The following is a 12,815-nucleotide window of genomic DNA, read 5'->3' as shown; positions in this document are numbered from 1 at the left end:
TTTTAGATTCCATATGTAAGTGATATCGTATATCTGTCTTCTCTGATTTACTTTACTTAGAATTATAATTTTTGAATTTGCTAGCATACCAACAATAAAATGTAGTTCAAAGCCATTCTTCCTTAAGTTACTATTGTCAATCTCTCTTTCTTCATATAGCATATACACATGTGCATATATATGTACAAAGCAATTTTTTCTTTTCCATTTATGTTTTGTTTGCATTGCAGTATGATATATGTACCTCCTTTATTTCGCACTTTTGGGTGGTGAAGAGTTTTTACTCTAATATATTAAAAATATAAGAACAACCATCTTTATCTTTAATTCTATCTCCAAATCAAGTACATTTTACTCAGCTACATTATAAGCAATCAAAATGTTCTACTTTTAGGTATATTTGTCTTTACAAAACCTTAATTATAGCAAAATTGAAAGCAAAAGAACTATGAAAGTTTGAGGTTGAGGGAAGGAAGTTGATAAAACCCTCAGCTTTAAGAATGCAGAAATCTGAAACCCCTATGGACTAACAATCTGAACCCAATAGTCAGTAAAGCTAAGTTATAGAATGAAAGTGATTTTCAATCTGCCGATGATCAAAATAGGTGTAAATACACATATGTTGAAATAATTTTAATTTAGTTAAACCATAGTTTATTAAACCTCATAGCATTTACAGTTACTTAAAGACAATTAAAAAAATACATTGTAGTTTAATTTTTTAACTTTACTTATTACTAACTATATAATATGATTTGAGAACTTAGAAAAGGAAAAAAAACAGACAATGAGTAAAGGTACAAAAATAAAAAGTACAATTATTAAAAAACCCCACACAGATTAAAAGAGATACTCAGGTAAAAGGGCAGTTATAGGATGAGATTTGAGGCAAGTTGCATCCACGGAGATGCACAGCAGCAAAGCCAAATCAGACCTTAAATTTGGATGGTTTAGCTGAGCTTACTCTTTTTAGGCAGTTTCAAACTTGTTTCTCTTAAAAGTAGATCATCAAATAAGTAGGTATTTTCAGGGCAGTTACCTGTAATAATAACAACACCTTCCTTTATAGCTGCAGCACATCATTGTGTCACAGTTTACACAGCACTTTCTGATTGCCCTCAAAAGCAATGTAACAGCTGAACTTACTTTCAATACATACGTTTAATTTTTTCCAGGAAAATAGCCAGGAAATATTTACTGAATGTCTGCTACACGCTAGACCATCTGCTAAGACAAATTTAAAATTAAAAGAATTGATAAAGTCTCTGCCCTCCAGGTCACAGTGTAATGGTGAAGACAGACCCATACACAGGTAATTTAAAATGCAACATGGCAAAAACAGGGATGGTGTTATGCCAGGTTATTATAACATCCAGGAGAAAGAACGTGTAGTCTTACCTGAGTGAGGGTGGTGGAATACAATTTCAGGGAAGGATTCCTGGGGCAGTGACATTAGATTATATGACTATGTGGAGTTAAGCATAGTATAAAATTACATATAAACATATAAACCAAACCCTGGAAGTGACAAAGTGCCCTGTGTGTCAGCTGTGTGTTGTTTGTGCAAAGTCAGTGAGGCATATTAAAAAGCAGAGACATTGCTTTGTCAACAAAGGTCCGTCTAGTCAAGGCTATGGTTTTTCCAGTGGTCATGTATGGATGTGAGAGTTGGACTATAAAGACGACTGAGCGCAGAAGAATTGATGCTTTTGAACTGTGGTGTTGGAGAAGACTCTTGAGAGTGCCTTGGACTGCAAGGAGATCCAACCAGTCCATCCTAAACGAGATGAGTCCTGGATGTTCATTGGAAGGACTGATGTTGAAGCTGAAACTCCAATACTTTGGCCATCTGATGTGAAGAGCTGATCTTCAAAGAGGGTCTTTGAAAAGACCCTGATGCTTGGAAAGATTGAGGGCAGGAGGAGAACGGGACGACAGAGGATGAAATGATTGGATGGCATCACCGACTCAATGGACATGGGTTTGGGTGGACTCTGGGAGTTGGTGATGGACAGGGAGGCCTGGCGTGCCACGGTTCATGGGGTTGCAGAGTCGGACTTGACTGAGCAACTGAACTGAACTGAATCAGTGAGGCTGGGAGACTGGCTAGGTAGGCAACAGCTAGATTATGAAAGAGCATGGTTAGCTATGTGAGCATGCATTACTCTGAAAGGGAAGGAGGAATCATTGGAGAGTTTTAAAGCTTCAAATTTAGATTGGTTATCCTGCTATCTCCGTAGTGGATGAGTTGAGGGAAGTGACAGATGCATAAAGCAGAGAGAATGTTGATGCTCTATGACTTTTTTTTTTTTTTTTCCAAATGAGTTTATGTATTCACTTTTGGTTGCACTGGGTCTGCATTGTGGTGCACAGGCTTTCTCTAGCTGTGGCAGCTACTCTCTAAGTTGCGGTACACAGGCTTCTGTTGATGCTCAGCGCCAGGGGTAGGGTGCACGCACTTCAGAAGTTTTGGCGCATGGGCTCTAAAGCCCAGGCTCAGTAGCTTTGGCGCAGGGGCTTACTTGCTCCACGGCATATGGGATCTTCCCGACTGGGGATCAAACCCATGTCTTCCGCATTGGCAGGTGGATTTTTAACCACGGAGTCACCAAGCAACCCCTGCCCTTTGACATTTTAGAATTTCTTCATAGAATCTTCAGAAAGTTAACCAAAAAGCTAAAAATCATTGTGTGGTGTTGGTGTGACAATTTTGCTCTTCTCTGTGGACAGAGAAGCTTATGGAGGAAAAGCATAGTGGGTAGATGGATTACTGGAAAAGAAAAACAATGAGATTTTCCTACCAGCCTCCCCTGCAATAGGGGAAAAATGGAAGCTATGCTCCTTGCAGACCATATAGGTGAAAACTGCCAACAGTTACCACTGGAGAATGGCTTTCTTAGAAGCAAAATGTTGATTTGAAGAAGTTATTTAGAAGTCATTAGTTTAACTGATTTGGCAGTCCAGGTTTTTACTATATTTCAGATTCCATTTCTATTTCCAATATCCATTTTGAAGAAATAGAATAAATGTATGGAGTGGAAAAATTAAGACAGAAGAGTCTGAGGTAACAAATAATTTTTTCATTGATCCTGAAGGATTATAAGCTAAAGAAAGGATTATAGTAAAAAAAATTAGGCAACTGTGTAAGAGCAAGTATGAATTTTGTTAATACTGTTTAATCTTTTTCATGATGAACAAACCAATATATAGAGAGCCCTAAATCAGGTGAAACATCCTTTACAATCCCTCCAGCTTTTTCATTACCCTTTTCAATGGCAGTCTCAAAATATTCCCTAACTCTCATTCTCTCCCTCTTACTCTTTTGATTTTATGCTGGCACACAAAGCTGCCACATATGTTGAAGAAGATGGTTTAGAAGTGGCTGGGGTTGGCTTTAGAAAAGAAAGAAATAATTAGAGATAAACAGTTATTTTTTCACCATATAGACAAAGGTCTAGCACTAGTGTCCATTGTGAATTAGTGGTGACATTGTTTTATTGACTATTTTAATTAGTATTGCAGCAAAGAAGGCAGAGAGACATGTCAAATTTCCTTATGATACAGCTTTTTCTGGCCAGTGAAATCTCAGAGAGTATAAACTGCAGGGTCTGCAAGTGAGCAGATAATAGCCAGTAACTTTGATACAGACAACTGTTAAGACAGTCTGTATGGAAAGTAATTAGAACCTTAAGAACTAACGGACATTTGTTTATTTTTTGCTGCACTGAGTCTTTGTTGCTGCATGCAGCCTTTCTCTAGTTGCAGTGAGCGAGAGCTACTCTTCATCGTGGTGTGTGGGTTTATTGTGGTGGCTTCTTTTTGAGAAGCACAGACTCTAGGTGTGTGGGCTCAGTAGTTGTGGTGCGTGGGTTTAGTTGCTCCTTGGCATGTGGGGTCTTTGCAGAAGAGGAATCGAACATGTGTCCTCTGCATTGGCAGACGATTCTTAACCACTTGACTACCAGGGAAATTCCTGAGCTAATGGATATGTTGTAGTTTTTTTTTTTGTCAACATTAGCTTGACATTCTTTTATGACCAAATAGGAAATCATGAAAAGTATCAGAATTACTCTTCGAAACCAACCTAAGTATTATAATAAAGCCATTTTAAAAAATAGAATTTTGAAATACAGTATTTGTATGGATGTGAGAGTTGGACTGTGAAGAAGGCTGAGCACCGAAGAACTGATGCTTTTGAACTGTGGTGTTGGAGAAGACTCTTGAGAGTCCCTTGGACTGCAAGAAGATCCAACCAGTCCATCCTAAAGATCAGTTGTGGATGTTCCTTGGAAGGATTGATGCTGAAGCTGAAACTCCAACACTTTGGCCACCTCATGTGAAGAGTTGACTCATTGGAGAAGACCCTGATGCTAGGAGGGATTGGGGGGCAGGAGGAGAAGCGGGTGACAGAGGATGAGATGGCTGGATGGCATCACTGACTCGATGGACATGAGTTTGAGTGAACTCCGCGAGTTGGTGATGGACAGGGAGGCCTGGTGTGCTGCGATTCATGGGGTCTCAAAGAGTCGGACACGACTGAGCAACTGAACTGAACTGAACTGATTAGCTATTATTGTTTTGTATATTTTGTGTCAAGAAAGCCAATAAATTGAAGAGAATGAGTGGTCACTTCTTATAGCTTCAAGCAGGAAACTTGAAAACATATAAAGAAGTTAGTAAATGTTTGAGGCTGAGGTCGTCCAAATTGAACCTACACATATTGTCAGAATATCTAGATAAACATATAATGGCAGATTCTGGTTAGATTCTTCAAGGAATCCTAAATAACAAAATCTTCCTGTACAATGATGTAGGCATGAGCTTGAAAGTCAGAAGGAAACATTTGAGCAAGTTATTTGAGTTAGAATCTCCTTTTTTTAAATAAAAAGAAAAAACTTTTTACTTTGTGTTGGAGTATTGCTAAGTCACTTCAGTCGTGTCCGACTCTGTGCGACCCCATAGACGGCAGCCCACCAGGCTTCCCCGTCCCTGGGATTCTCCAGGCAAGAACACTGGAGTGGGTTGCCATTTCCTTCTCCAATGCATGAAAGTGAAAAGTGAAAGTGAAGTCGCTCAGTCGTGTCTGACTCTTAGCGACCCCATGGACTGCAGCCTACCAGGCTCCTCCGTCCATGGGATTTTCCAGGCAAGGGTACTGGAGTGGGGTGCCATTGCCTTCTCCAATGTTGGAGTATAGCTGATTAAAAAAACAATGTTGTGATAGTTTCAGTTGATCAGCGAAGGGACTTAGTCATACAAATACATGTATATTTTCTCCCCCCAAACCCCTCTCCTCAAAGACTGAACTTGTAATTTAAAAAGTACATGTAAAGCTGATGTTGGTGCTTTGATTTTAACACAGTGCTTAGCACACAGTAAGCACTTTATAGGATGGTTATTGTTGTTTACATTATTCCTTTGTAATATACCCCTGTGTGAGTGACTGAAACAGATGTCTGAGCTAAATCAGCCACAGATATGATTTTATAAACCATTTCTTAGGTACAATCTTGCATGATTCAAGGTAGACTGCTTTATGACTTACTCTGAAATCTCAATGGCTTCATACAACAAAAGGTATATGGCTCAAATTACAGGCCATTGTGGATTGGCAGAGTCTGGGTGATGTTGGGAGCTCTACTTCATGTAGTTACTTAAGGACATGACCCCCTTGTCTAGTGGCTCCGTTATGCCCTGGGATTTGAGTCCTCCCCTGGATACTTGGCATTGGACCAGTTGATGAGAGAAGAAAGGAAAATTGGAAAGGTTTATGGACCAATACTGCAAGCTTTGTATATCACTTCTGCTCACAGTTCATCATCTGGAACTGCAATACCTGGCCCACTCTAACTGCACTGGATGCTGGGAATTGTAGTCCAGCTGGTCCCAGAAGGAAAAGGAAGTATCTGTCATAGACCTCTTCCTGAGCTTTCACCTACATGTCAACCAGGATATTGTCATTGTTGTTTAGTTGCTAAGTTGTTTCTGACTCTATTTGCGACTGCATGAGCTGTAGCCCACCAGCCTTCTCTGCCCATGGGATATCTTAGGAAAGAATGCTGGCGTGGGTACCATTTCCTTCTCCAAGGGATCTTCCCAACCCAGGTGTCAAGCCCTCGTCTCCAGCATTGGCAGGTGGGTTCTTTACCACTGATTCACCAGGGAAGCCTGTCAACCAGAATAGAAAGTAGAAACAAGAAATTCCTAGTGTATCACATCCTACTCAGAATATGAAGCAAAGGGTTAATCAACTCTATTAGATAATTATTCTAATAATTAATCCTTGTTTTTAATAATAATATTTAATAAAATTTTCAATTTACAAAATACAGTCCTATTCTTTAGGTAGGTGGGATGGAATAGTGACAAGAGTGTGGTCTTTGAGATAAGAAAGGTTTGGATATAACCTGTGGCTCCCATACTTGCTGTATTTGTCAGCTGAGTCTAGTTAGGTACCTCTTCTTGCCTTTATTTTTCATCTGAAAAGTGAAATAAAGAATCCTTTCCTTGAGAATTATGAAGATTAAATAAATTACAGTAAGTAAAGCATCTAGATTAGTAGTTTACTCTTTTTTTTTGTAGTGACTATCATTCAACTGACTTATTCAACACTTTACAGACATTGCTAGCTCCAGGAAACTGACTTAGATAAACAATTTTTTCAAGTTCAGCTGAGACTAAACCTACTTTTTCTGATTTCAAACTCCATGATCATTATTTTCCCAAGAAAATACATCAGAAATGTTTCAGTTAAGATGGTATAAGAGAATTTCAAAGGCAAGCACTAAAATATATATGGGAGTATATCTAATTGTGGCTTACTTAAAAGATTACAAGGCAAATCCATACTAAAGAAAAGAAAATCTTCAAAAATTTCAAAGATTTACCTACCTTTAAATTCTGTGCACCATACTCCTTCCAGATTAAAAATTAAGCTATGTTTTCCCACTTAGACATACTTTCTGTCTCTTGGAAACAAAATATATAGTGTTATTCTTTGTGTGATTCTTTGTGGTTCAGCTGTAAGTCAAACAAACAGCTGAGTTCTAAGACACCACAACCGCCTAATTGGAAACTCTTAAGTTGTCCTTCCTGATTGTTCAAGCTGGTTTTAGAAAAGGCAGAGGAACCAGAGATCAAATTGCCAACATCCGCTGGATCATGGAAAAAGCAAGAGAGTTCCAGAAAAACATCTATTTCTGCTTTATTGACTATGCCAAAGCCTTTGACTGTGTGGATCACAATAAACTGTAGAAAATTCTGAAAGAGATGGGAATACCAGACCACCTGTTCTGCCTCTTGAGAAACCTGTATGCAGTCAGGAAGCAACAGTAAGAACTGGATATGGAACAACAGACTGGTTCCAAATAGGAAAAGGAGTACGTCAAGGCTGTATATTGTCACCCTGCTTATTTAACTTATACGCAGAGCACATCATGAGAAACGCTGGACTGGAAGAAGCACAAGCTGGAATCAAGATTTCTGGGAGAAATATCAATAACCTCAGATATGCAGATGACACCACTCTTATGGCAGAAAGTGAAGAGGAACTCAAAAGCCTCTTGATGAAAGTGAAAGAGGAGAGTGAAAAAGTTGGCTTAAAGCTCAACATTCAGAAAACGAAGATCATGGCATCCAGATGGGGAAACAGTGGAAACAGTGTCAGACTTTATTTTTTGGGGCTTCAAAATCACTGCAGATGGTGATTGCAGCCATGAAATTAAAAGACGCTTACTCCTTGGAAGGAAAGTTATGACCAACCTAGATAGCATATTCAAAAGCAGAGACATTACTTTGCCAACAAAGGTTCGTCTAGTCAAGGCTATGGTTTTTCCTGTGGTCATGTATGGATGTGAGAGTTGGACTGTGAAGAAGGCTGAGTGCCGAAGAATTGATGCTTTTGAACTGTGGTGTTGGAGAAGACTCTTGAGAGTCCGTTGGACTGCAAGGAGATCCAACCAGTCCATTCCGAAGAAGCTCAGCCCTGGGATTTCTTTGGAAGGAATGATGCTAAAGCTGAAACTCCAGTACTTTGGCCACCTCATGTGAAGAGTTGACTCATTGGAAAAGACTCTGATGCTGGGAAGGATTGGGGGCAAGAGGAGAAGGGGACGACAGAGGATGAGATGGCTGGATGGCATCACTGACTCGATGGATGTGAATCTGGGTGAACTCCAGGAGTTGGTGATGGACAGGGAGGCCTGGCGTGCTGCGATTCATGGGGTCGCAAAGAGTTGAACATGACTGAGCGACTGAACTGAACTGAAGTTGTCCTTCATAAGTCATCCCGTGTAGATGTGTATTGTATAGACCTTCGAGGGTTACTAGTAATCTGAGCCACTATGGAAATTACATAATTTCTGTGTAGGCTGTATTTTTAAGGTCCCAGGACCCTTACTTCGGCTGGTTGGTGAGAGTTCTTTTAAGAATCACAGTTGTGAACATGGCCTTAATTAATTTTGCATACTATTTTACACTTTTTTCTCTGCAAGCACCTTAAGTTATATGCACACCTATTAGTAAACTAATGACTGCATATCTTCCAATGCTTGCCCTTGTTTTTTTGTGTACATTTTTCTCACTTCTAACTTGGCTTCACACTTTTTTTTGTATCAGAGCTCATTAGTTTTACTTCCTTTCTACTCAACCTGCAATCACTCTCTGCTTGTGCTTAGTGAAATAATCTGCTTTGCCAAAAAGTAATGCAGAAAATAATATTCATATTTGAAATTATTGATAAAAATACCATATTATTAAGGAATTTTAAAGATAAGAAAAAGGAGCTAATTTCTGGCAAGTTAAGATCTTAGCTAAAAAAAAAAAAAATACAAGCAGCACTTTACCCAATAAAAGTTTCAAATTGTCAAATCAACATTTTAAATCTTTTTCGTCTGTTGGAGAAAATGGAGACCTCCTTATTAAACCCCTTGCATCCAAGTTGGTACATGACTATTAAAAATGAAATAATCTTTTTCAAGCTGATCTTAGTCCTTTGAAATTTTGTTCTTGAATAAAAAAATTTCGTTCCTTCAGTCTTCTTTATTTGAATACTGTTTCTTTAGACTATACACTTTTATCGGACAGAAACAAGTTTATCCAGCTGAAACATTCAGTTAAATTGATGTATTTTGAAAATGGGTTAAAGGAACCACAAAGAAAATATATACTGCTATTTCTAAACCAAATGCCTAAAATACGAGTGTTAGGGGTATTTATGCTTACCAAACAATCACAGGAAAGTTCAAGATGCATGCATTATGCAACTAGGGTTACTATTGGAGGAGGAAATGGCACCCCACTCCAGTACTCTTGCCTGGAAACTCCCATGGACGGAGGAGGAGCCTGGTAGGCTGCAGTCCATAGGGTCACTAAGAGTCAGACATGACTGAGCAACTTCACTCTCACTTTTCACTTTCATGCCTTGGAGAAGGAAATGACAACCCACTCCAGCGTTCTTGCCTGGAGAATCCCAGGGACGAGGGAGCCTGCTGGGCTGCCGTCTATGAGGTCGCACAGAGTTGGACACGACTGAAGCAACTTAGCAGCAGCAGCAGCAGGGTTACTATTAAATATTTTACAAGTAACATAGCAACTAATCATAACAGACACATATTATTTTGCTGTATACTTTTTGGGTGCATACAGTTAGATTCTCGTCAACATCAAAAAGTAATAATACATTTTCCAGAAGGTTATTGCATTTCTATGTTATAAAACTGTTGTTTTTAATAAAATAAATTTTTAAAATTTTTATTCAAATTTTTCATTGTAATCAATACAAGTTGCTTTAACAAAAATTGCTGTCACATATACCATTGGGTTGGCCAAAAGGTCCATTCATGTTTTTCCATAACATTTTGCAAAGAAACCCAAACAAACTTTTTGGCAACCCAACAGTTAATAATTACTTGTAATTTTTCTAGAGTGGCATAATTAGCAAATCCATTATTAGTCAGACTGACTTGAGGGGAGAAGCAACCAAAACTTGAGGCACTACATAGATCTGGTACAAGAGTGTTTTTGAAGTGTGAGATATAACTAAAATATACCACCTCATAATATTCAGTAATAACTAAGCTACAGAACACTTTGATTTTCTAAACTTTCGACTTTCAGATTATTACAAATTGTTTAGAACTCAGATACTATAATTACATATTCATTAGATATAGAATATATGTAGTATTTATTTGTATAATTTGCTAATAAATATATATATTAATTTATGCTATATATGATTTATATATAAATTGTTGTTGTTTAATTGCTAAGTCATATCTGACTCTTTTGCAACTCCATGGATTTGTGGTTCCATGGAACCACCAGGTTCCTCTGTCCCTGGGATTTCCCAGGCAAGAATACTGGAGTGAGTTGCCATTTCCTTCTCCAGGGGATCTTCCTAACCCAGGCATCAAACTTGTGTCTCCTACATTGGCAGGCAGATTCTTTACCACTGAGTTACCAGAGAAGCCCATCTATTTAAATATACAGCACTACATTTTATATGCTATATAAGTATATTATATATTATATAAACATATACAGTTATATAGTTTTATACCATATATAATTCAATCGACTATTGTATATTACCTCACTCTGTTGAAGGACATACAATAGGGAGGCAGCTGATAATGGAATCAGTTCCACATATTTTAGATTTTAGGTCTGCCCCTTATTAACTATGCAATTTAGGATACTTAATTTCTGTGACTAATTATGACCAACCTAGACAGCATATTTAAAAGTAGAGACATTACTTTGCCAACAAAGGTCTGTCTAGTCAAGGCTATGGTTTTTCCAGTAGTCATGTATGGATATGACCGTTGGGCCATTTTAAAGAAAGCTGAGTGCTGAAGAACTGATGCTTTTGAACTGTGGTGCTGGAGAAGACTCTTGAGAGTCCCTTGGACTGCAAGGAGAGCCAACCAGTCTATCCTGAAGAAAATCAGTCCTGAATATTCATTGGAAGGACTGATGCTGAAGTTGAAACTCCAATACTTTGGCCACCTGATGTGAAGAACTGATTCTTTTGAAGAGACCGTGATGCTGGGAAAGATTGAAGGTGGGACGAGAAGGGAACAACAGAGGATGAGATGGTTGGATGGCATCACTGACTCAATGGACGTGACTTTGAGAAAGCTCTGGAAGTTGGTGATGCACAGGGAGGCCTGGCGTGCTGCAGTCCATGGGGTTGCCAAGAGTGGGACACAATGGGTGACTGAAATGAACTGAATTTCTGTAAGTCTTAGTGTTTTCCATTTTAAATGGGGAAAATTAACATCCTCTTAGAATTTTTGTGAGAATGAAGTAAGGGGATGTATACAAAATACTTACTGAAGTAGCTGGCAATTGGAAAACATAAAATAAGTTGCAGACAAGGGAGAAAACAAGAGGCGGCAGTTCACAGCAGCAAGTTTTGTAAGTGTTAATATATTCACTTACTTCATCCCAATTCTAGTGACCATACTGAACTACTTTATAATATATGATGTGACTTTCCAAAACACAGCATGGATTTACAATCTCTAAAACAAGGGAAAATAATTTGATGTTCTCAAACAAGTGGTGTGTTGTTTATTTTTTGAATGACTCAGAAGGGTGAGATTTATGAGAATTAAAATGACCAATATGCAGGAAGATTTGCAAATGTATCAGTTTTACTATGGGCTTCCTTGGTGGCTCAGAGGGTAAAGCGTCTGCCTGCAATGCAGAAGACCTGGGTTGGATCCCTGGGACAGGAAGATCCCCTGGAGAAGGAAATGGCAACCCACTCCAGTACTCTTGCCTGGAAAACCCCATGGACAGAGAAGCCTGGTAGACTACAGTCCATGGGATTGCAAAGAGTCGGACATGACTGAGTGATTGCTTGCCTTGCTTGCAGTTTTACTATGTGGTTTGTGATTACAGAATTCTTAACAGAATACTTAGTGTGGTGGGAAAATAACTTATTTAAAATTACTCTTCAATTTGAAAGAGTTCATATCAGGGTTAAGACTAGTGTATGTAACATGAGAAGGTTGATGTATAAAACCAAGCCACAAAGTCAATACTCCCCAAACAGTACTTGGCTAAGGACCTCTCAGTTAACAATAGAATTCCCCATGTGGCTTACCTCAGTTCTGCACTCAGTACTCCTACCAGAAATGCTAATGGAGATTCTCTGAAACAGGAATCACTGTGAAAAATTTTTCTGCTTACTTTTCTTCTCAGACTTAGAAGTCAGCATTTCTGGTTTCATAACCAGATGTTTAAGGAAGGAAAATGGTCTTCAGGAATCTTAGCAAATACTCCAGGCATAAACAACTCTCAGTATTTTTGTTTCTTTAAGGGTTAAAGGTTTTATAAAGAGAAAACAGAAAAAAAGAAAATTTTCTGAGTTATATTTCCCAAAAGAAGATTTTATTCTTGGTAGATTTAGAGAAAGAGAAAAATGGATATAGCAATGTTCCTACTTATTAATTTTATCATCATATTAAAGTTTTCTAGGGTATTTGCTTATACAGGATATATGGTGTATTTATATGATTATTTTGTCCAAGGAATTCAAATTACTTTATGTTTACATCTGAGTGCAGCTTGATTTTTTAACTTTGATAAAAACAACATTCTGATAACTTGCTACATAAGGCTTTCAAAATATTGAAGTAACCCAAGCCCTTACTTGCCCTACCATATAAGGGAAGTATTATTAGCTTTCTTATTGCTGGGAAATTAGAACATAGCTGAAGTTCTAATGGCAAGTCCCACATTTATAAAGGCAATGGAATGAGGGAGATATAAAGATATAGAAAGTAGGTCCCTAATCCCTACAA

The 12,815-nt window shown here is 38.3% G+C and overlaps 1 long non-coding RNA gene across 1 annotated transcript; it reads right to left on the bottom strand.

Annotated features, from left to right (window-relative positions):
* Positions 1 to 6,290: 6,290 nt before the first annotated feature.
* Positions 6,291 to 7,183, bottom strand: LOC112578441. The gene is made up of 2 exons (XR_003102707.3): positions 6,892 to 7,183; positions 6,291 to 6,479 (listed from the first exon to the last, which is right to left on the bottom strand). It is a non-coding gene; the product is annotated as an uncharacterized LOC112578441 (long non-coding RNA).
* Positions 7,184 to 12,815: the final 5,632 nt, after the last annotated feature.

The sequence above is a fragment of the Bubalus bubalis genome, chromosome 2 (genome assembly GCF_019923935.1).
Source record: "Bubalus bubalis isolate 160015118507 breed Murrah chromosome 2, NDDB_SH_1, whole genome shotgun sequence".
Taxonomy (NCBI): domain Eukaryota; kingdom Metazoa; phylum Chordata; class Mammalia; order Artiodactyla; family Bovidae; genus Bubalus; species Bubalus bubalis.
The sequence above is the reverse complement of the archived record's forward strand: the minus strand, read 5'-3'. Positions and strand labels throughout refer to the sequence as shown.